This window comes from Hyla sarda, chromosome 2 (genome assembly GCF_029499605.1).
Source record: "Hyla sarda isolate aHylSar1 chromosome 2, aHylSar1.hap1, whole genome shotgun sequence".
NCBI classification, from domain to species: Eukaryota; Metazoa; Chordata; class Amphibia; order Anura; family Hylidae; genus Hyla; species Hyla sarda.
Window position 1 is genome coordinate 83738603 of NC_079190.1, and position 24484 is coordinate 83763086.

The window sequence follows — 24484 nt, forward strand, 5'->3', positions numbered from 1 at the left end:
TATGCATTGCTGTACCTTCTGGGAAGAGCACCGGTGGTCGCCAAAGGATACCGTGAGTTACGTGGCTAGAAGCTCCTATTTTACCGCAAACCGTTGATACCCCTGCAGCAGTGCCAACATTCTGTTTCTATAAGTGGACTTAAATCACTTAGGCAAGAAACCTCAGTGTACCTCCCAGTCACCATTTTACTCCTTGCTTACAGTATATGAATGAATGAATAATTAAAATAATTAATTAAATAAATAAATAATTAAAAGAAATAGCGTGTGTATTAGAGATTCTTACCCTACATGTAGCACAAGGAATTTCTTAATATTTTACATGTAGTACTCTTAGCCAGCTTAGAAACAATAGAACTATTTTTAAAAGCCAGTTTTCATAATAATGCTATGCCGAGATCATAAAAAGGCATGTTCAGGTGGGAGTTGGAGCTGTAAAACTAATGATTTTTATGTTTTGAAAGCCTATGCAATGGAAAAGTGCCTCTGAGCAGAAATATCATCGCAAGCAAATGCAGTGGTGGCGTCTGAGGCTGGGAAATGTATTGACTTCCAGATATACTGAACATATTGCTTGTAGCAAAACAAACAGACATTTATTTCTCTCGTCTTGTGGAGTGTTGTAAATCACTTCTCTATTCTGTTCCATGGCATATACTTATAAGCATTATACATGCTCGCAGTAATATCTGTGTAATTACTTTCCACATTTAGAGGCTTTATGGTAATGTCAGAACTGTGAAAGTATACACAGGCAGGTCGGTGTTGTAACTTCAAGAATAACTGAACACAAAATAGAGATTGTAAACTTTCTTGCCGTTTTCAACGGTTTTGTTCTAGAGAAACAATATTATCCATGCTTGCTTTCTTATTTTATTATCTACTGTTTTGGATACAAGTTTTTTTTGCGGTAAGTTCTATTTTAATTGACTTTGCAGGTTCTATTTTAATTGAATTTTCAGGTAAAAACAGAGCAGTTCTGAAAACAACATTTAGGGGGAATACATACTGGTAACGATCAGATTATTCAATAGGAGAAGTTCACTTCTATATAGGCATAGTAAGCAATAAAATGATAACTTAATGATGCCCCCCCCACCACCACCATCAGATAGCTATCCCCTATATAGAAAATTGAATATAACTTGTAATTATGGAAAACCCCTTTAGAGATAAAGTATGAATTATCCCTTTGTCCCTGCTTATGGTTTTGTCAGTGCAACTGGATTTTGGGAACAAGTGGAACTACTGCTATTACAGGTGCTATTACTGGAGATAAATGTACACAATGGGGAGGATAGAACATGAAAGCCCTATCAGTTAAAGAGTACCTTTCAACAAATAAACATTTCTAAACTAACTCAGGCTATGTTTCCAAAATACTCCTAACACTCCTGCCACCCTTAAAAAATTTTCAGAGCTTTAAAAAGCTCTTTATCTTACCTTTCTTCTTGCTCACACAGTGCAATCTCCCAGCAGGAGAAAGTGGGCGTTTGCCAGCAGGCATGACATCACTGAAGCCTGCTGGGGGACCACTTCCGCCCTCACATCATTGAAGTGCTGTGAGGAATAAAAGACCTCAAGCACTGTGCAGCAGCTTTCAGTCTGTGTATCTTTCAGTGAGGCTCTTTGCAGCTTTCAGACTGTGCAGCTTTTAGTCTGTTCAGCTGTCAGTGAGGCTCTTTGCAGCTTTCAATCAAGCTCAGTGCAAAAAAACAGCAGCACAATGCAGCAGGAAAATTATAGTGCCATAACTCAGGATATACTCAACAGATTTAAGTAATTGACCCCTGTTTGTAATGGTGTTCACCAGCACTATAACCCAGTATATTGGGTTTAGTGCGGGTGAACAGGGTGTCAGATTCTCTTTAAAGGGGTTAAATGTATTTATCCTTTATACACAGGAAATGGGATAAGTGTCAGATAACATGGGGGTGCCAATCCCTGGGAACCCTAAGATCTCCAGAAGTGGCCCTAACTCACTTTTATGAACCAAGAACTGACTTGAACACGTGTCCCGCCACTCAATTTATTGTCTATGAAGCTGCTGAGTAGCCGAGTACAGCACTCAGCTCCACCTGTTTTTTGTCCTTTATAACCTTCCTATTTTGTTCATATTTGCACCAAATGTTACACTTTGGTGTCTGGAAAAAATTGCATTTTTTTGTTACACTTTGTGTTGGATTTCTAGCTTGAAGAAGTTTAGTAAATTTTTAAATTTTTTCAACTGACAACATTCTTGGTTGGGGCCATGTTTTCTTTTAGCTATGCCCACAGCTTAGTATGGTCTGTGAGCATTTTCCTTTTTAACTCCAGGACAATTAACAATTTTAGACTTCTGCCAGTATTTGTTTTAGAATAGAAAATGAAAAGAAGATTTCATTTTTTTTCTTACTCAGGGTGAGCCTACATTTTTCCTCCATTTAATCTGGAAAAAACATATCAAATTACTTAATCATTTTCTTTTATTTGTCTGAGGAATCTTTTTATGAAGCTAGAATGTTCAACTATTAAGAAAACTGTATTTTGTGTCATATCTGTGATCTGTGTATTTTTTCTGTGTGTAAAATAAAAAAATAAAATAAAAAAGGTGGGTGGCCATCCTCTAAACAATACCATTATTTTTGTCATAGACAAAGACAAAACTGTACTGACAAATATTTTTTTTTTTATAAACTCATTCTCCATGACAATCTAATATCACCTTAATCCTGGAAGAGTCCGTTAATAACAAGTACCCTCTATTTTTTATAACTTTGAACTACAAAAAAAATGTTAAACGAACTTGTTAAAAACAGTCTCCACAGAAGGAAATTATGGCATATGTTTGGTCACGTAAAAAACCTAGGATATGTAAACCTATAATGCATTACCATAAACGTTTAGGTGGCTTGTCAGTACCCAACTTAATTAAATATTACTACGCAGCGCGCATAGCTCAGCTGGCTCAGGTTAATATTGTAACGGGCGCTCCACGGTGGGTGGAATTGGAGGGGGCCCTGGTGCTCCCATACTCCCTGACTGCACTCATGTGGTCTGGTCAGGCGATTTCAGAGTACTTGCCTTCTTCTGCTCTTGTAACTCTACATGCATTGTCTCTCTGGCGTCGGGTTCGCTTTAAGTTCTTGCTACAATCTTCTCCCTCTCCTTTACTTCCATTTCTCTCGCACCCCCTCTTTCCTCCAGGCCTTTCACCGACTGCATTTCAATGGTGGACGGCCAAGAACCTTACTTACCTTTCTAGATTTCTGGTAGGTCGCACCTTCCCGGCTCTGACACAGCTATACCAACAGTTCAGTGTACCAACCTCAGAACACTTTAGGGCTCAACAAATAGTGTCTTTCTACGGTTCACATAATTTATCTGGTAGACTGATTGATCCCACCTCATTTGAAATACACATGCTGTACACTCCTGATAGAACTGGGCTTCTTTCCATATTATACGCACATTTTAATGCCCCGCCGGCGGAGGCTAAGCTTAAATACATGACACAGTGGGAGGAGGACTTAGGGGTATCTCTTACCTTGTCACAGTGGAGGGAGTGTTGTACAATGATTAGCAAGGGGAGATGGCAGGTTTCCCTGTCTGAGACTTCTATCAAAATAATGCACCGGGTGTACAGGGTTCCTACGGTACTTCACGCTATTTTCCCAGAAGTGTCTCCATTGTGTTTTAGAGGATGCGATGTCAGGGGAACGCTGTATCATACTTGGTGGAGCTGTCCTAAGGTAACAGATCTATGGTCAGAGGTCTTGGGCATTCTTTCCAATATCCTCCCTGGTAGAGTCCCGAGGGACCCGGTGTACTGTTTGCTGGGTCATAAGCCCGCAAGGATGCCGTTCCGTACGTTTAAGTTGTTGCAATTCATATTCTTGGCTACCCGTATTTACATAGCTTCCCAGTGGAGAAGGACGGAACTCTTGGTGGCAGGGGTAATTAATAGGATTAATACCATTATGCTTAATGAAAAACTGTCAGCCATCAGGGAAGACTCGGTGGACTTGTTCACTAGAGTGTGGGAACCTTGGCTCTCTTCTACCTATTGCCCAGATATGACTCATGCCTTCACACTGTACTGATGTAGCGTTGGGGGGGAATGTTGGGTTTTATATTCTCTGTTACCTGTAGCTGTGATCGAGTGTCAGCGGGAGAATGTGGTGTCATATGCTTATATAGCTTCCATTGTGTACTCCAATCTTATATTGTGATTTTACCTTATGTACCTGGATGTTATTAACTGTTTTTGGGTCCACGGACCTTTTGTTTTCTTATATTGCATTATTGTATGTTTTTATACATATCATCAATAAAGCTTCATTGTTTGATGGTTAAAAACAGTCTCCAGACAGTCTGATCCTATTAGCATATAGTTTAAAGGAGCAGCATAATAAACAGTAAAAAGCATTAGAACATGAAATTCTCATATTTTGAAATAAAAATGTGCAGCATCTATGCTTTTGGTTGTAAGGCTGAACATGCTTACACAAAAATCAATATAAGCTGTATGTCTTTACAGCCGTGAGCACTGCAATGCTTCATAGGGACAATACCTCACACCATGATATTTTTTGATTTCCGGATTCAGTATAAAAAACCCTCCTTATGTCTTTAAATGCCATGAAAGAAATACAGAGGTACAGTGTGGGCCCAAAGATTTCCTATTGGTAACATACAGATTCATACAACACAGATCCATAATACAGCTGTGGGCAGGAGGTCTTATTTACATTTTTTTGCATAATGGAGCCATTATATAATTAGAAACATGCACAATGAAAACTAATGGAAGTTATATTGTGTATAATAACCAAAATGAGTTTTCATTCAGTGATTACATCAGTCGCCTACTCATTTTCACATGCATCTCTAGGATTCTCTATTTATTTTATGTGTGTACTTGTAGTTTTACTAGTTTAATTATAATGTCATGTGGAGTCACCTGTGCAAAAAATATGAATTAGCTTAAAATCAGTTAAGGTTCCACAGTTAAATTATTTACTAAATCACACATTTTAATTGATATAAAAAAAAAATAAAAAAAATAGATATTGCTGGTACGCACTTTAAAAAAAAAAAATATATATATATTATGGTGTCCTTTTAAGGGTATGTTCACACTATAGAATCTCTGCCTAGAGATATTCCAGGTCAGAGATTCCGTATTGGCTTTCCTGCATAGTAGCAGAAATCACCCTGCCGCTCATGTTCAAGAGGGTCCAAACAGTGTGACATGCTGCCTGAACCAAGAGTCATTGCGGCAGTCCACTATGGCTTCTCCTCACCAGCCTTCATTCATAGATTTCCCCCTGTTTGGGTATGGTGAGAGATCTATCATTCAAGGCCAGCAAGGCAGGCAGAAGCCACAAGGGACCACTCTGAGGTCTCACGGTTTAGGCAGCATGAAAGCAACAGGTTTCCTTTTAAGGCTTTCGGAGTTTGACTGAGACAGCCCACTGTACTGCATTAATGTTAATCTATATGTTACAAATTCTGATGAATCTTTTCCCACTAAACTATATATCTTTGTACCCAGCTCCTCCTGGTCTGTAACATCATGCCAGTATATAAAACAGCATTTTCATGATGATTGGTTTCCATTAAACTAGAAAAAGGATAGGGGATAAGGTGTCTGATTGCGGGGGCCCCACTGCCGAGACCCCCCGCGAACTCCTTGCAGCACCTGCATTCTATGCGGGTGCTGAATCTCCAGTTTTGGAAACCTCCGGGTTTCCAGGACTGGGGACGTGACATCACGTCACGCCCCCTTCCATAGACATGAATGGAGGGGGCGTGGCGTGACATCACATCCCCAGAAACCCAGAGGTTTTCGAAACTAGAGACGCAGTCCCCGCATAGAATGTGGGTGCTGCAGGGAGATCGCGGGGGGGGGGGGGGGGGTCTCAGCAGTGGGGCCCCCGCAATCAGACATCTTATCCCCTATCCTTTTTCTAGTTTAATGGAAACCAATCATCATGAAATTGCTGTTTTATATACTGGCATGATGTTACAGACCAGGAGGAGCTGGGTACAAAGATATATAGTTTAGTGGGGATAAAATGTTTTTGCCCGGAATACTCCTTTAACCTGTGCATCTCCTTTGTGGTTCAGATGCGTTTTTTCTTTAACTTTCAAGCAGTAACAATGTGGTTTTTGACTGCACATTTGCATTTGTTCATATTTTTCTGTACTAAAATTGAAATTATTTACCATGTATGTATACTTTGTCTCTGTTGTATCCTCTATTATGTGTTTATAAATACTTCTCAGAATATATGTCCTCTATAGTGAATACGTGTATCAATGATTTGTATATCCTGCAGTTTATGATCAGTAAAGCCACTTCCAAAGGAGTCTACATGTGACATTATGGGGGAGATTTATCAAAACCTGTGCTGAGGAAGAGATAACAGTTACCCATAGCAACCAATCAGATCGCTTCTTTAATTTTTCTAAAGATCTGATTGGTTGCTATAGACAACTGTTCCACTTTTCCTCAGCGCAGGTTTTGATAAATCTACCCCATTTTGACTGCAGCAGCTCCTCTTTTACCTAGGAGCATTCAGTCATTAGGTATTGCAAATATTTACATACTTTTTTACTAGCGCAGAACGAAGAACAATCTGTAATTTAGGTTTCTGCCTCTTCTTCTGCCAGGATATACAGAAAGCTGAATCTTGGCTTCAGTGCCTTTAAAATATCTGCAAGCAAAACACATATCAATTTTAGAATACACATTTTATATTAACTAAGCATGTATAGATAATAATTTTACTGTTCCATGTAAATCAATGACAGGGTTGAAAATAATGATTTTTGCTTGTAGCAGGCCACCACCATGGTATAGTATAGTCTGTCTATACTATGTCAAGCTGAGCCAAACCCTACCCATCAATCATGCAGAGCAGGGAGGGGTGGGGGAGGGAGGAGTGCATGCTGCAGCCCAACCCGGCCTCTATGACCCTTGAGCTCATAAATAAAATAAAAAAACATAATTTTATAACTTTGTGAACAGACAGATGTTATTAAAGTTTAAGAAGTCTTTTAAAACAAACAAACAAAACAAAAAACACACAAGGACATTTTTCAATGAAAGGAACAGCAGTGTTTAATGAAAACAAGTGCGTGGCTACTATCCTGCTTTAGGATAAGGCTGCATGACAATCTGGGCAACATGAACCCATTCACTTACCTAAGCTGTGAAGCAGCACAACCAATACAATATCCAGAATCCAAAAGAAGAAACACTGCAGCCTACACTCGTGCAAACTTCTTAATTAAAGGGGTACTCCCACCCTAGACATCTTATCCCCTATCCAAAGGACGGCCGCCACGCCCCCTCCCATAGACTTGCATTGAGGTGACGGGCGTGATTTCACACGGGGCGGAGTCCTGACGCGACTCAGACCCTCCAGCGGTCGCAGTGAGAACACAGGTGGGTGTCGCAAGCAATAATGCGGGGGTCCCCAGCGGCGGGAGCCCCGCAATCAGACATCTTATTCCCTATCCTTTGGATAGGGGATAAGATGTCTAGGGTGGGAGTACCCCCTTAACCCCTTGGGGACAGAGCCCATTATGACCCTAAGAACGGGAGCATTTTTTTCAAATCTGACCTCTATCATTTTATGCATTAATAACTCTGGGATGTCTTTATTTATAAATTTGATTCCGAGACAGTTTTTTCGTGACATATTCTACTTTATATTAGTGGTAAATTTTCATCGATACTTGCATTATTTCTTGGTGAAAAATTCTAAAATTTCAGGAAAAATTTGAAAATTTAGCATTTTTCTAACTTTGAAGCTCTCTGCTTGTAAGGAAAAGGGACATCCCAAATAAATGACATATTGATTCACATATACAATATACTCTTCCCCACCCCCTCAGCCCAACCCTATATAAGTAGTAGTTAGCTACACATGGGTCATTTCTTTCCTAGCTGCCTCCCAGTCTGACTGGGAGAGCATGGTAAGTGAGCCATTACACCTTGTTCACACTGGTGTGGTGCTGTGCGGCGTCCGTTACTGCCATGGCGCCGTGTCTGCGGGGAGGTGCGGCCCATAGACTGGTTTGAGTGGCATTGGGGCCGCTCTGCCGGTGGGTCGTTCCCCACTGTGGGCATTGGTGTCGCGGCGGTGGTGGTCGCCGCTCGGTGCTGCGCCATTTTATGCTAGGGACGTTAGGGACCCACTCTCAATAGGTGGCCTTGACGTGGCGAGTGGGCTTGTACTTTTTGATCAAAAATGTATACTAAACAACCTGTTAGTTTTTGATATTATGCTGAGAAGCAATCAGATCATTATACAAGATTGTAGATGTGCACCATGTCTGTTTTTCTACCCGAATTCTCACATATACAATATGTTAACTTTATGTTGGCATCATAAAGTTGACATGTTTTTACTTTTTGAAGACATCAGAGGGCTTCAAAGTATAGCAGCAATTTTCCACGAAAATTTCAAAATCAGAATTTCTCAGGGACCAGTTAAGTTTTGAAGTGAATTGGAGGGTCTTTATATTGGAAATCCCCTATAATGGACCCCATTATGAAAACTGCACCCCTTAAAGTATTCAAAATTATGTTCAAAAAGTTTGTTAACCCTTTAGGTGTTTCACCAAAATAGCTGCAAAGTGGAGGAGAAAAATCAAAATCTAAATTTTTTACACTAACATGTAGCCCCATTTTTTTCATTTTTACAAGGGGTAAAAAGGCCTCCCCTAAAACGTGTAATTAATGTTCTCTCGAGTAAGGAAATACCTCATATGTGGATGTAAAGGGCTCTGTGGGTGCACTAGAGGGCTCAGAAGGGAAGGAGCGACAATGGCATTTTGGAGAGCGAATTTAGCTGAAATGGTTTTTGGAGGGCATGTCGCATTTAGGAAGCCCCTATAGTGCCAGAAAAGTAACCCCCTCACATGCGGGGAAAGTACACCCCTCAAGGAACGTAACAAGGGGTAAATGGAGTCTTTATACCCCACAGGTGATTGAGGAACTTTTGTTAAAGTGGGGCGGGAAAATGAAAAATTTGATTTTTAAACACTAAAATGCTGGTGTTACCCCAAACTTTTCATTTTCAGTAACAGGAGAAAATGCCCCCCAAAATTTGTAACCCCATTTCTCTCAAATAAGTGCTCTGTGTGTGCACTAGAGGGCTCAGAAGGGAAGGAGCGATTTTTTTTTGGGGGGGGGGGGGATGTCCCATTTAGGAAGCCCCCATGATGCCAGAACAGTAAACAAAAATAAAAAAAACACACATGGCACACTATTTTGGAAACTACACCCCTCAAGGAACGTAACAAGGGGTAAAGTGAGCCTTAACACCCCACAGGTGATTGACAAACTTTCATTAAAGTGGGAAGTAAAAATAAGAAAATTTCAATAAAATGCTGGTTACCCCAAAATTTTCATTTTCACAAGGGGTAACAGGAGTAAAAGCCCCCCCCCCCCAAATTTGTAACCTCATCTCTTCTGAGTAAAGAAATACCTCATATGTGGATATAAAGTGCTCTGCAGGCGAACTACAATACTTAGAATTGAAGGAACGCCATTGGGTTTTTGGAGAGAGAATTTGGTTGGAATGGAAGTCGGGGGCCATGTGCGTTTACAAAGCCCCCATGGTGCCCACCCCACTGGTGTTTGACAGATCTCTGGAACAGTGGGTTGTGCACATGAAAAATGTAATTTTTCATTTTTACGGACGACTGTTCAAAAAAATCTGTCAGACACCTGTGGGGTGTAAATGCTCACTGTACCCCTTGTTACATTCTGTGAGGGGTGTAGTTTCCAAAATGGGGGTCACATGTGGGGGGGTCCACTGTTCTGGCAAAATGGAGCTTTGTAAATGCACATGGCCTTCAATTCCAGCCTAATTCGCTCTCCAAAAGCCCAATGGCGCTCCTTCTCTTCTGAGCCAGGTAGTGCGACAGCAGAGCACTTTACATCCAGATATGGGGTATTTCCTTACTCAGAAAAAATGGGACTACAAATTTTGGGAGGCTTTTTTCCTATTACACCTTGTGAAAATGAAAAATTTGGGGTAACACCAGCATTTCATGGGAAAAAACACTTTTTAATTTTTAACCTGTTAAGGACCCAGGGTGTACCTGTACGCCCTGAGTCCGCTCCCGATCTATAACGCGGGGCCGCGGTCATAGCGGGCTGGGACCTGTGGCTAATAGCGCGCGGCATTGATCGCGGTGCCGCGTGCTATTAACCCTTTAGACGCGGCGTTCAAAGTTGAACGCTGCGTCTAAAATGAAAGTGAAACCATGCCGGTTAGCTCAGGGATCTGCTCAAGATAGCCACGGCAAAATCGCGGCATCCCGAACAGCTTACATGACAGCTGGAGGATCCCTACCTGCCTCCTCGCTGTCCGATCGCCGAATGACTGCTCAGTGCCTGAGATTCAGGCATGAGCAGTCAAGCGGCAGAATCATCGATCACTGGTTTCTTATGAGAAACCAGTGATCAATGTAAAAAAATCAGTGTGAGCAGTGTTATAGGTCCCTATGGGAGCTATAACACTGCAAAAAAAAGTTAAAAAACTGTGAATAAAGATCATTTAACCCCTACCCTAATAAAAGTTTGCATCACCCCCCTTTTCCCATAAAAAAAACCAGTGTAAATAAAAATAAAAATATACATATGTGGTATCGCCGCGTGCGGAAATGTCCGAATTATAAAAATATATTGTTAATTAAATTGCACAGTCAATGGCGTACGCGCAAAAAAATCCTATCAAAAGTCCTATCAATGCAAAAAAATTGTACCGCTAAAAACTTCAGGTCACGGCGCAAAAAATGAGCCCTCATACCGCCCCATACACGGAAAAAAAAAAAGTTATAGGGGTCAGAAGATGACAATTTTAAACGTATACATTTTCCTGCATGTAGTTTTGATTTTTTCCAGAAGTACGACAAAATCAAACCTATATAAGTAGGGTATCATTTTAACCGTATGGACCTACAGAATAATGATAAGGTGTAATTTTTACCGATAAATGTACTGTGTAGAAACGGAAGCCCCCAAAAGTTTTTTTTCAATTTTGTCTCGCATTGATTTTTTTTTGCATTTTGCCGTAGATTTTTGGGTAAAATGACTGACGTCATTACAAAGTAGAATTGGTGGCGCAAAAAATAAGCCATCATATGGATATTTAGGTGAAAAATTTAAAGAGTTATGATTTTTTAAAGGTAAGGAGGGAAAAACGAAAATGCAAAAACGGAAAAACCCCGAGTCCTTAAGGGGTTAAGTCCAAATTTAACGAAAATTTGTCAAAGACCTGTGGGGTGTTAAGGCTCACTATACCCCTTTACATTCCTTGAGGGATGTAGTTTCCAAAATAGGGTCACATGTGGGCCTCAAATGTACATGGCCCTCTCTCACTCCTGAGCCCTGTTGTGCGTCCGCAGAGCATTTTACGTCAACATATGGTGTATTCCCGTACTCGGAAGAAATTGCGTTACAAATTTTGGGGGTCTTTTTCTCTTTTTATTTCTTGTGAAAATGAAAAGTATGGGGCAACACCAGCATGTTAGTGTAAAAAATTTTATTTTATCACACTAACATGTTACTGTAGCCCCTAACTTTTCCTTTTCATAAGGGGTAAAAGGAGAAAAATCCCCCCACAATTTGTAACACAATTTCTCCTGAGTACAGAAATACCCCATATGTGGCACTAAACTGTTGCCTTGAAATATGACATGGCTCCAAAGTGAGAGAGCGCCATGGGCGTTTGAGGCCTAAATTAGGAATTTGCAATAGGGGCAGACCCGGATACAAGGATGGGGCTTGTCTCCACAAAAACCCTACGGCAGTGTTTCCCCAACAGGGTGCCTCCAGCTGTTGCTAAATTCCCAGCATGCCTGGACAGTCAATGGCTGTCCGGCAATACTGGGAGTTGTTGTTTTGCAACAGCTGGAGGCACTGTTTGGGAAACACTGCCATAGGAGACGTTTAAAATTTTTATGGGGGGGAACGTGTAAGGGTGTGTATGTAGGGTTTTACTTTTTATTTTGTGTTCGTGTAGTGTTTTTAGGGTACAGTCACACAGGCGGGTTCACAGTGAGTTTTCCGCTGGGAGTTTCAACTGCGGCGTAAAATTTGCTAAAGCTCAAACTTGCACCCTGTACATTCTCATGGGGGGGTGGGGGGGTGGGGGGGTGCCTCTTGCCTTCAGCTGTTGCAAAACTACAACTCCCAGTTTTACAACAGCTGTGGGCACACTGGTGGGGAGCCACTGAGTTTGGAAACAGACTCTAGCTCAGTGATTCCAACTCGTGTGCCTACAGCTGTTGCAAAACTATAACTCCCAGCATGTAGGGTCTGTCAGTGCATTCTGGGAGTTGCAGTTCTGCAACAGCTGGAGGCACACGGGTAGGAATCACTGAGCTAGAGTCTTTTTCCTAACTCAGTTGCAAAACTACAACTCCCAGCATGCACTGAGAGCCGAAAGGCATGCTAGGCATTGTAGTTATGCAACAACTGGGGAAGAACAGTTTGGAGACCGCTAAGTCTCGAAACTGTAGCCCTCCAGATGTTGCAAAACTACAACTCCAAGCATGCCCAGACTGTCCAGGCATGCTGGGAGTTGTAGTTCTGCAACATCTCAATGACCTGGTATTGTAGAACTACACCACCCAGCATCCCTGACTGTCTGGGCATGCTGGGAATTGTAGTTTTGCAACATCTGGAGGGCTAAAGTTTGGAGACCACTGTACAGTGATCTCCAAACTGTGCCACTTCAAATGTTGCAAAACTACAACTCCCAGCATGCCTAGACAGTCAGTGTATGCTGAAAGTTGTAGTTTTGCAACATCTGGAGGACCACAGTTTGGAGACCACTACACAGTGGTCTCTAAACTGTGGCCCTCCAGACGTTGCAAAACTACAACTCCCAGCATGCCCAGACAGCCTTTGGCTGTCTGGGCATGCTGGAAGTTGTAGTTTTGCAACTTTTAGAAGGCCACAGTGAAGATCACTTTCCAGCGATCTTCACTGCAGCCTCCTCCACCGCCGCACTTTCCGGCCTTCCTGCTCCTCCTGCTCCCAATGTCCCTGATGCCACTCTGATGCCACCCAGTAAGTCGGCCATGGTCTCTCCCCCACCCCCCCTCGCCGCACTTGTTCCCCCCAATCTGCCCGGACTTCAATTGGTGGGCAGAGTGGGGGAAATTAACTTTAACCCCCCCACTAACATCTGCCATTGGTCGGTCAATCCTGATCGACTAATGGCAGGGGATAGGAGGGGGTGGCACCCCTGCCACCTCGCTCCTATCCTTTAGGACCCGATTAGCCCGGAATCACCGCAAATTGCCGGTTCGAATTAACCAGCGAACTGTGGCGATCGCTGACAAGGGGGGTCTCAGGACCCACCTGGGCATTGCCACGGGATGCCTACAGATAGATATCAGCAGTCATCCCTGTCCGATCACCGCCCAGCGAGCAGTGGTGATTGGAAATATGGAGGGCGTACAGGTACGCCCTCCGTCCTTAAGTACCAGGACGAGAGGGCGTACCTGTACGCTCTCTGCCCCAACAGGTTAAAATCCTGTCATATCACAATGGGCAACAATCGTTTTACTACTCACATAACCAGTATATGCAAGCAGCAAAAGGATTGTAGCCCATTGTGTCATGAACTGGAGGAGTTCAAATGGGTGTGTGCTATGGCAATTCCTTTCTTGGATTCTGATTACTTATATGGCCTTCGAACATGGTTGATTCTGTGCACCAACATTGGGAGTGTTGACCATCTCTGTTCGTAGTGCCAGCAGATAATCCTCAGAGAGTCTGGACAATCAATACAGTTTGACACAGAAATCTCTGGCTGCACGACCTGTGTAATGCCCAAAATTGCTGATTAGGCCTAGCCTTAAAGGGGAACTCCGAGGGAATTTTTATTTATTTTTAATCGACTGGTGCAAGAAAGTTAAAACAGATTTGTAAATCTCTTCTATTTAAAAATCTTAACCCTTCTAGCTGCTGTATACTACAGATATACTAAAGAGAAATTTGTGAAGTTCTTTCCAGCCTAACCACAGTGCTCTCTGCTGACACCTCTGTCCATGTCAGGAGCTGTCCAGAGCAGGAGAGGGTTTATATGGGGATATGGGGGGTGGGGGGAGGGGGGTGGTCGGAGGTTCATCAAAACTTGTGTGTCCCTGTGAAGAGACAATATACAGGAAGTGTGTGAGGGCAAGCAGGGCTCTGTGCACCGAGGGCAAGCAGGGCTCTGTGCACCGAGGGCAAGCAGGGCTCTGTGCACCGAGGGCAAGCAGGGCTCTGTGCACCGAGGGCAAGCAGGGCTCTGTGCACCGAGGGCAAGCAGGGCTCTGTGCACCGAGGACAAGCAGGGCTCTGTGCACCGAGGACAAGCAGGGCTCTGTGCACCGAGGACAAGCAGGGCTCTGTGCACCGAGGACAAGCAGGGCTCTGTGCACCGAGGACAAGCAGGGCTCTGTGCACCGAGGACAAGCAGGGCTCTGTGCACCGAGGACAAGCAGGGCTCTGTGCACCGAGGACAAGCAGGGCTCTGTGCACCGAGGACAAGCAGGGCTCTGTGCACCGAGGACAAGCAGGGCTCTGTGCACCGAGGACAAGCAGGGCTCTGTGCACCGAGGACAAGCAGGGCTCTGTGCACCGAGGACAAGCAGGGCTCTGTGCACCGAGGACAAGCAGGGCTCTGTGCACCGAGGACAAGCAGGGCTCTGTGCACCGAGGACAAGCAGGGCTCTGTGCACCGAGGACAAGCAGGGCTCTGTGCACCGAGGACAATTTACTACAATATATAAAAAGTTTTTGCAAACAACAGGTACACTTTAAATCCCAAACCCCAGATGCCATTCCAGTACTGCCAATGGCAAACCTGAGAAAGTTATGTAACTTTAAAAGTAAATAGAATAATCCTTCTTTTGTCCAGTTTTTGTCAGGGGAGGGCGGAGTAAAGAAAAATATGAAAGATATATTCACACACACCGAATCCGCTGCAGATTTAAACTGTAAGTTTTACAAGTAAATTCATATGTGTTTTTGCTCGGCATGTCAAAGTGATTGCCTTGTAAACTCCGCATCTGCGTGTTTTACAACAATGAATCTGCAACTTCAATTCGGCAGCATTTTCGGTGTGTGTGAACCCTATATCCACAAATAATTATTTATCTTGCTATTTAAACTCCTTTCTTACTATAATAGGGTTATGTTGTCCACAAGATCCATTCCCATTTTCTGTAACACTTTAGCCCCTTATACAAGATTTATCTTATTTTATATCACACATTAAAAGCAACTATTCATACAGCTGTGATGCTCTTATTTGCTTTTGTGAGCATAATGACTTGTCCAGGCAAGAGATGTTTCTTCATATCATACAGCTTTGTCACATAGTGTGAGAAGACTGATTATGAATAAGACCGAATAAGAAACACAGCATGAAGGGGACTGAGGACATGATGCAGATGAGAACTGTCTGTCCTTCTCCGCCTCATTTTAATATGAATAATTAATATCAATATAGTCTCTTGTTTGGACCAGGAAAACAATCATTTACTAAATGTTCATAGTAATCTAAATTGTCAGGAAAATGTTTGGATTAGTAGTTACAAGTTACTGTGAGCACAACATAAGGCCTAAAAGCAGGATGGATATGACATTTGTTGCACTTTATGCATTTATAAAGAGAATTGCTATTTTAAAATTCTGTCACTATTTTCACATTATTGTTGTGCTCTGACCCCTTCAGCGCTTTTTTTTTTTATTGCGCCGAACGGACCCTGAACAGGTCAAGGCACAATTGACACCGCTGAGTTGAGTGTAGAAAAAAAAAAAAAAGAAGGGACCAGCATTTTTTTTTTCTTTGCTCAATTTTAATCCTACTGACATACACAGCGATGAATGTCCCTTTAGCGGAGCATTTTACTTTTTGGCACTTTATCATTCCACAGCATGTGAGCATATGTCCTGGGAATAAATCACCACAGTACATAGACTGCCCTACATTGTAAGGGTGACTACTACATGGTGGATTTTATTTTTCCATAAATCCACCATAGATTTCCACTGCAACTGTCCATCAGAAAACACTTGTTATATGAGGATTTTGCTGCAAAATCATTCTCACATTCCCTCAAGTTCACTCTAAGCATTTAACCCTGGTTGTGTACTTCACTCTCTACAGTTTAAAGCGAATATGTAATCAGAAAATGACTTATTTTACCATCTATATATTAAAATAATTGCAATTTTTATTCTGACAACTAAGCCTAACCCTAAGCTGAGACTTCCTGCTTTGTACAGATTATTTTCCAGTAATGCCTTTTTTCTTGCCACAGAGTACAGTGAAAGGTGATACCAGTATATATAGATTACACTGGATCTACCACCATTCACAGCAGAGATCAGCATCCCCCATCCTGTAGAATGACCTCTTAAAAGGTCACAGATAACATTTTTGATGCATTTGAAATGGATAAGTCCTGTCTACTGCTGTCTATGTCCATGTGACCTGCTCTAAAGCATCTCTCTAAATGCTGTTAAGTTCGGGGAAGAAGGCAGCCCCCATAATAATGCCCCAATAATTAAATAAAAACCAATACCATCAGAAAATAGAAAATATTAGGAAAAGAACATGTTTTAGTATCTGTCTCTAATCAGAAAAAAAAACTAAGTAAAGGATTTTCAAAGGATCTCAAGACAACTCCTTCTCTGTTGCGTCTTCTGGATCTCTGGATAGTGTCTGACAGTATAGACCCCCCCCCCTTATCCCCTATCCACAGGATAGGGGATAAGTGTTTGATCGTGGGGGGATCCCAGCGTTCAGACCCCCCACGATCAAACACTATCCTGTGGATATGTGTTATATCTCTTCAGATGTCCTTTAAAGCATTAGTGCCATTTTAAAAACCTTTTTATGCTACATAGATATGTCAAAGTTTTTTTTTACTAACAGTAGTATAAACATGTCTATTAATCAACTGGTCAGGTGGTTTCACAGAATAAACGTAGGACTGCAGTACTGACAAGTGGGGGCGGGGTGATCTTGGGAATATACATGTAGGGCACTCAGTTGGCTATTGCCATATCAAACAGATCAAAATGGATTCATAATTGAATAGCATAGCAATGCAAATTATGATAACACATAAAGCCGCATCGATAAATAAACAGAAAAAAAAAAAAACATTTTTGTGGGAGCAGTAATCTCAAAATGGCATACATTATAGAGGAGGTGTATAACAAAGAGCCTAACTGCCTAACACAAGCAGAAAAGAAGAAGAATGTGTTGGAAGGTTGTGCACTACAGCCTTTTACAGAGAGACATAAAGCATAGTACAATAATCATACTTTTTTTTGTAATAAGACATGTCTGGGGCATGAAGGAAGGGCAGCCATTGCTGCAAGATTATATTATTTAAACAAAAAATTAAAAAAAAACTCCATAAAATCAGCACTGCATGTCAAAAGTATTAAATTGTGGGGATCTCAGAGCCAAAACCCCCCACTGATCTCTAGATATGGCAAAGAGAAGTGTGCAGCTGTGTGCTTCACTCCCCTGCTGATTGCTCAAACTGTCTGATTGCAGAAGACTGGCTCCATTATAAATCTATGGAGCCCGACTCTTGCAAGACTGCACTCAGGAGATTTGGCTTAGAGTACAGTCTCTATGCTGATCACACAGAGCTATACACCTCTTGTGACATCCCCCTTGAAGTCATGAACTACTATAAAACACCAGTGACCATCTCTTCACATGAAAAGGGATGATACAGCACAGAAAAGTAACAAAAAGTATATTACACAGTTATATAACGTGGCATCATGGGCACATATATCTCCACAGGTATAAGTTTGTCTCCTCTTAATGAAGCAACATTTTTCAAAAATTAAATTTCACTAATTCACCTACTATTTCCAATTTTTTGTGGTATGACCCACTGTCTTGGGGTCACGTTCAACTCAGACCAATCCTTAAATCACTATATTCATTCATGATCATGTGACCTATACTGCAAAAACATCTTCAGAATCTGCCCTTTTCTGGTATTGTAGCGCTCACACATACTCATCTTAAAGGGGTATTCCAGGCAAAAACTTTTTTATATATATCAACTGGCTCCAGAAAGTTAAACAGATTTGTAAATTACTTCTATTAAAAAATCTTAATCCTTTCAGTACTTATGAGCTTCTGTTGTTCTTTTCTGTCTAAGTCCTCTCTGATGACACCTGTCTCAGGAAACGCCCAGTTTAGAAGCAAATCCCCATAGCAAACCTCTTCTAAACTGGGCGTTTCCCGAGACAGGTGTCATCAGAGAGCACTTAGACAGAAAAGAACAACCTTAACTTCAGAAGCTCATAAGTACTGAAAGGATTAAGATTTTTTAATAGAAGTAATCTGGCCAGTTACAAATCTGTTTAACTTTCTGGAGCCAGTTGATATATATAAAAAAGTTTTTGCCTGGAATACCCCTTTAACTACTCATTACCAATCGATTTTTCCCTCTCCAAAATTGTCTCTTTCCAATTTATTTTGACTAAAGCATCGAGGCTCACCTTTTTGTCCAGCAGCCACACCAATTTCTCCACCATGTGTCATCCACAGTTTTCACATCCTTCAGGAAGCTCTACCCCTAAATCAACAACGCACCCCCATGCAATACATACAGACACTCACTGGCCTCTGACTGTCTCAATAGCTTTATCTGTACTACACGAATTTGGTACTTAGAAAAGTTAGATCTTTGTACAGATTTAGCAACTTTACCTCTTGTGTAACCCACAACTTCCTTGTAGATTGTACAAGGACCCTCTCTCCTCTTGTTTGAATTTAATGCTGCAAAATATATTTCCACTATATAGATTTGTATTATAATATTATTATTAACCCCTTAAGGACTTAGCCCTTTTTCACCTTAAGGACTCGGCCGTTTTTTGTACATCTGACCACTGTCACTTTAAACATTAATAACTCTGGAATGCTTTTACATATCATTCTGATTCCGAGATAGTTTTTTGGTGACATATTCTACTTTAACATAGTGGTAAAATTTTATGGTAACTTGCATCCTTTCTTCGTGAAAAATCCCAAAATTTGATGAAAAAAAATGAACATTTTGCATTTTTCTAGCTTTGAAGCTCTCTGCTTGTAAGGAAAATGGATATTCAAAATATTTTTTTTTGGGTTCACATATACAATATGTCTACTTTAGGTTTGCATCATTAAATTTACGAGTTTTTACTTTTGGAAGACACCGGAGGGCTTCAAAGCTCAGCAGCAATTTAGAAATTTTTCACAAAATGTTCAAACTCACTATTTTTCAGGGACCAGTTCAGTTTTGAAGTGGATTTGAAGGGTCTTCATATTAGAAATGCCCCATAAATGACCCCATTATAAAAACTACACCCCCCCCAAAGTATTCAAAATGACATTCAGTCAGTGTTTTAACCCTTTAGGTATTTCACAGGAATAGCAGCAAAGTGAAGTAGAAAATTCAAAATCTTCATCTTTTTACACTTGCATGTTCTTGTAGACCCAATTTTGGTAAAATTTGGTAAAAGGAGAAAATTTTTAATTGTATTTGTAGCCCAATTTCTCTTGAGTAAGCACATACCTCATATGTCTATGTAAAGTGTTCTGCGGGCGCAGTAGAGGGCTCAGAAGGGAAGGAACAACAAGGGGATTTTGGAGAGAAAGTGAGTCTTAATACCTCACAGGTGTTTCATGACTTTTGCAAATGTAAAAAAAAAATTTTTTTTACCTAAAATGCTTGTTTTCCCAAAAATTTTACATTTTGAAAAAGGGTAATAGCAGAAAATACCCCCCAAATTTGTCGCCCAATTTCTCCCGATTCAGAAAACACCCCATATGGAGGTGAAAAGTGCTCTGCTGGCGCACTACAGGTCTCAGAAGATGAGTAGTCACATTTGGCTTTTTGGAAGCAAATTTAGCTCTGGGTGCATGCGGCATTTAGGAAGCCCCTATGGTGCCAGGACAGCAAAAAAAAAAAACACATGGCATACTATTTTGGAAACTAGACCCCTTGGGGAATGTAACAAGGGGTTAAGTGAACCTTTATACCCCACAGGTGTTTCACGACTTTTGCATATGTAAAAAAAAAAAAAATTTTTTTAACCTAAAATGCTTGTTTTCCCAAAAATTTAACATTTTTAAAAAGGATAAAAGCAGAAAATACCCCCCAAAATTTGTTACACAATTTCTCCCGAGTACGGGGATACCCCATATGTGACCCTAAACTGTTGCCTTGAAGTACGACAGGGCTCCAAAGTGAGAGCGCCATGCCCATTTGAGGCCTAAATTATGGACTTGCATAGGGGTGGACATAGGGGTATTCTACGCCAGTGATTCCCAAACAGGGTGCCTCCAGCTGTTGTAAAACTCCCAGCATGCCAGGACAGTCAGTGGCTGTCTGGTAATACTGGGAGTAGTTGTTTTGCAACAGCTAAAAGGCTCCGTTTTGGAAACAGTGGTGTACCAGACATTTTTCATTTTTATTGGGGAGGGGAGGGGAGGGGGGGCTGTGTAGGGGTACTTTTTATTTTATTGTGTGTTAGTGTAATGTAGTGTTTTTAGGGTACAGTCACACGGGCGGGGGTTCACAGTAGTTTCTCGCTGGCAGTTTGAGCTGCGGCAGAAAATTTGCCGCAGCTCAAACTTGCAGCAGGATACTTACTGTGAACCTCCGCCCATGTGAGTGTACCCTGCCGTCGCTGCAGGTCAGTCCCTCGCCGCCGCCGCTCCTGGGGCCCCGATCCCAACAGGGACGCCGGGGATCGGGGTCCCCAGCTCCTGGGGTCCTCTTCTCGCACCCGATCACGTCCTCCGGAAGAGGGGCGGAGCGGGTTGCAGGAGTGACACCCGCAGCAGGTGCCCTGATTGGTCGGCCGGTAAATCGGCCGACAAATCAGGGCGATCGTCAGGTGGCGCCAGTGCCACCTCACCCCTACTGGCTATGGCTGTTCGGGGCCGTCGGAGATATAAAGAAATTTTGAAGTACAGTGGTCCCTCAAGTTACAATATTAATTGGTTCCAGGACGACCATTGTATGGTGAAACCATAGTATGTTGAGACCAGAACTCTATGGAAACCTGATAATTGGTTCTGAAGCCCCAAAATGTCATCTAAAAATAGGAAAATGTGTGGATTAAAGAAAAATAAGTAGATAACTAATACAGATAAAGCAAATCCTTACATATAAAAGAAAGAAAGATCTGCTGGGAGCTGTAAATCACTGTCTATCAGCGTTTCCCAACCAGGGTGCCTCCAACTGTTGCAAAACTACAACTCCCAGCATGCCCGGACAGGCAAAGGCTGTCCGGGCATGCTGGGAGTTGTAGTTTTGCAACAGCTAAAGGCACCCTGGTTGGAAAATGCTGGTCTATGTAGAGGACAGAAGCTTCTTCAGGATTCTGTACAGAATACACAATGTCCTAAAAAAGTAACATGGAGCCGCCCTCACCTGGTGTCCAAAGGAGCAGGTAACCCTGGCACAGGTAAAGAGTACAGAACATGTAATACCTCCCTGTACTGTAAGGGGCGCTACCAGACACCAATCAGTGCATACACTTCAGTAATACAGGGGTTTTACAGGTAAAATGTCCATTCTGATTGGTCAGATCTATCCAGCCATTGACACATTTCACAGATCTGGACTGTCCATAGCATTGTATGTTGAGTCTGGTTTCAAGTTACAATGGTCCAGAAAAGACCATTGTATGTTGAAACTATTGTATGTTGAGGCCATTGTAAGTTGAGGGACCACTGTATATGGATGAAGTTTGTGAACTCTCCTGGTTACATCTACTACAGAGTTTACCTGTGAAAATTTACATGAATAACTTGCAGCATTTACACAACAGGAGCATTTACCCTTACATGAAAATTACCCTGCAAGCAAGTGTTGAAGTAACTATACAAAGAACAGAGGACAATTGTCAACAATACATGGATAAAAGATTATAAATTATGTAATGGGAAATGTTAAAATCATAACAGAATGACTGCGGTGAAATCAGCATTTCTAAAACCACAAACTATAACAGGTTTCACAACAACAATTTTTTCTTTAAATGGGCACTGTCATGAAAAATTATTTTTGATATATTGTAGTACTTAAGTACTACAACATATCTCTAATATACTTTTATAAAAAAAAAAAAATGCTTTAAAAACATTTTAAAAGCAATTTGAAATTCGGCCACTAGGGGGCGCCCTCCTAGTGGCCGAATGCACTGCGGAGTGACGTCACTGCAAAATTCCGACTGATTCCGGCAGGCGCAGTAACAGCCAGGGCTGCGCATCGCATTCCTGCACTCGCCGACAGCCCTGCTGCAAGGTGCGGGGGGCGCTGCTCCTACAAGGTACTGGGGGCACGGGGGGTTGGCTGCTCCTGCAAGGTACAGGGGGGGGGGGGGTGCTGCTGCAAGGTGCGGGGGGCGCTGCTGCAAGGTACGGGGGGCTGGGTGCTCTGCTGCAAGGTGCACCCGTCTGGAAGTTGGCCCCCCCAGCAGGCATCAGTGACGTGGTGCCTGCTGGGGAAGTCTGCCTGGTAGTGAGCACACTACCAGGCAGACTAAATGCCTTTTTTAAAATAGTAAAAAAAAATAAAGGCAGGGAGGGTGTTAGGGATAGAAGGGCAATAGGCAGGGACAGAGAAAAAAAAACATGATGGTGGGAGCTACCCTTTAAGTCTTTTCACTTAGGCTGGGTTCACACCAAGTTTTTACACTACAGTTTCCGTATATATTTTCAATTTGAAAACGGTACGGAACCGAATTGAAAACCGTATGCCTTGAATCTCCCTTGAAAACCGTATGCCAAAACCATGCATCCGGTTGTGTCCACTTTGCATCCTGTACAGTTTTGTCAGTTCAGTTTTTTCCCCGTACCTAAAACCCTTGCCTACCACTCTTTTTGGTCCGGGTGAAAAACCATATTTTTTTTTAACATGGGAGTCAATGGGAACCGTACAGAACCGTATGTGCGTACAGTTCCATCCGGTTTTCACCATGCGGTTTTTGACTTTGCACAGTTTTTTTTCTTGGAATTTCAATCAAACAAGTGAAACTTTATTCATAATGGAGTGAAAAGTTAAAACTTATAAATTTTTGTTTCTTAAAAACGGATGCAACCGGACATGGTTTTTCAAACCGTACACGGATTAAAATTTGTACACACGTTTTGATAAAGTTTAGTCAGGTTTTGAGAAAATTAAAAAAAAATCAAAAACCTGATACAGGAACCCTATTGCCAAAACGTGGTGTGAACACAGCCTTAGCTGGACTCATTAACTATTCAATATCTTCCTTTGGAAGACTATAGCACCTATTTATAGGATACCAAGGCTCTGCTTTCACCACATTTGGTGTGTATATCCCATGTACATACAGCTGAATTTCATAGTAGATTGTATTTTTGTGGTATTTACTTGTTTTAGAAAGCATAAAAGACAACACTTTAGTATAAGTTTAAACATTGATAAGCCAACGTATACCAGTCTGACATAGACAATAAACTTTTCTGGAATATTTTGTGCCTGCCCCTGTAGGTTCTGTAGTCAATGGCTTTCTAGATCAGTGTTGTTTTGGGTCGTTCCTAACCTCCCGTGTGGCCTGAGACAACTTGTCATAACTCACATGATCACAGGGGCGTGGCGGCTTCTTGTCTCACCTACAAGCAAGCCAGTGGTGTATTCGTATGTGCCGCCATGAAAGGCCAGAGACAACACTAATGTAGAAAGCTTCATAGACATTTAACAAAGATAGACCAGTGACCAACACTGTTAGTAGCTGAACAACTTCCACAAGAGAGCACATAGAAGGTGATTCCCAGCATCAAGGAAATAATCTAAAAAAGTAACCATAAAAGGCAAGGAACTGCGGCACTTACCAGTTATGACGAGATAAAACTTTTCTCTAATGCCTACATTAGTGTTTTAAAGGGGTACTCCAGTGGAAAACTTTTTTTTTTTAAATGAACTGGTGCCAGAAAGTTAAACAGATTTGTAAATTACTTCTATTAACCCCTTAAGGACTCAGGGTTTTTCTGTTTTTGCACTTTCGTTTTTTCCTCCTTCCCTTTTAAAAATCATAACCCTTTCAATTTTCCACCTAAAAATCCATATTATGGCTTATTTTTTGCGTCGCTATTTCTACTTTGCAGTGACATTAGTCATTTTACCCAAAAATGCACAGCGAAACGGAAAAAAAAAATCATTGTGCGACAAAATAAAAAACACCATTTTGTAACTTTTGGGAGCCTCGGTTTCTACGCAGTGCATATTTCGGTAAAAATTACACCTTATCATTATTCAGTAGGTCCATACGGTTAAAATGATACCCTACTTATATAGGTTTGATTTTGTCGCACTTCTGGAAAAAATCATAACTACATGCAGGAAAATTTATACGTTTAAAAATGTCATCTTCTGACCCCTATAACTTTTATATTTTTCCATGTACAGGGCAGTATGA

At 41.7% G+C, this 24484-nt stretch overlaps 1 protein-coding gene across 1 annotated transcript in view; it reads right to left on the minus strand.

Moving 5' to 3' along the window:
• Positions 1-24484, minus strand: part of DGKA (diacylglycerol kinase alpha) — a 218334-nt gene that overhangs the window by 102687 nt on the left and 91163 nt on the right. Inside the window, exon 2 of the mRNA XM_056562349.1 lies at positions 6595-6701. The gene's annotated coding sequence lies outside the window, so the exon portion shown is untranslated. The remainder of the gene's footprint in view (positions 1-6594; positions 6702-24484) is intronic.